Source organism: Artemia franciscana, chromosome 7 (assembly GCF_032884065.1).
Source record: "Artemia franciscana chromosome 7, ASM3288406v1, whole genome shotgun sequence".
NCBI classification, from domain to species: domain Eukaryota; kingdom Metazoa; phylum Arthropoda; class Branchiopoda; order Anostraca; family Artemiidae; genus Artemia; species Artemia franciscana.
The window spans coordinates 55,790,969-55,791,174 of NC_088869.1; positions in this window are offsets into that span (position 1 = coordinate 55,790,969).

Genomic DNA, 206 nt, shown 5'->3' on the forward strand with positions numbered 1-206 from the left:
ACCCAGCTCTAAACGGGCATATGAAGAAATCTAGGGAAGGAAAGCAGGAAGGGTGTCCCCCACTCCCCATTGCAATTCCTGGCTGAAAGGCCACGAAACAGAGATCAGCACCGCCCGTTTGGACCTTAAGGGTCTAGTGCCGTCATACTTCATACTAAAAACAATTGCTCCTTTGGGCACAATTAGAACTGAACCAAACACACTAA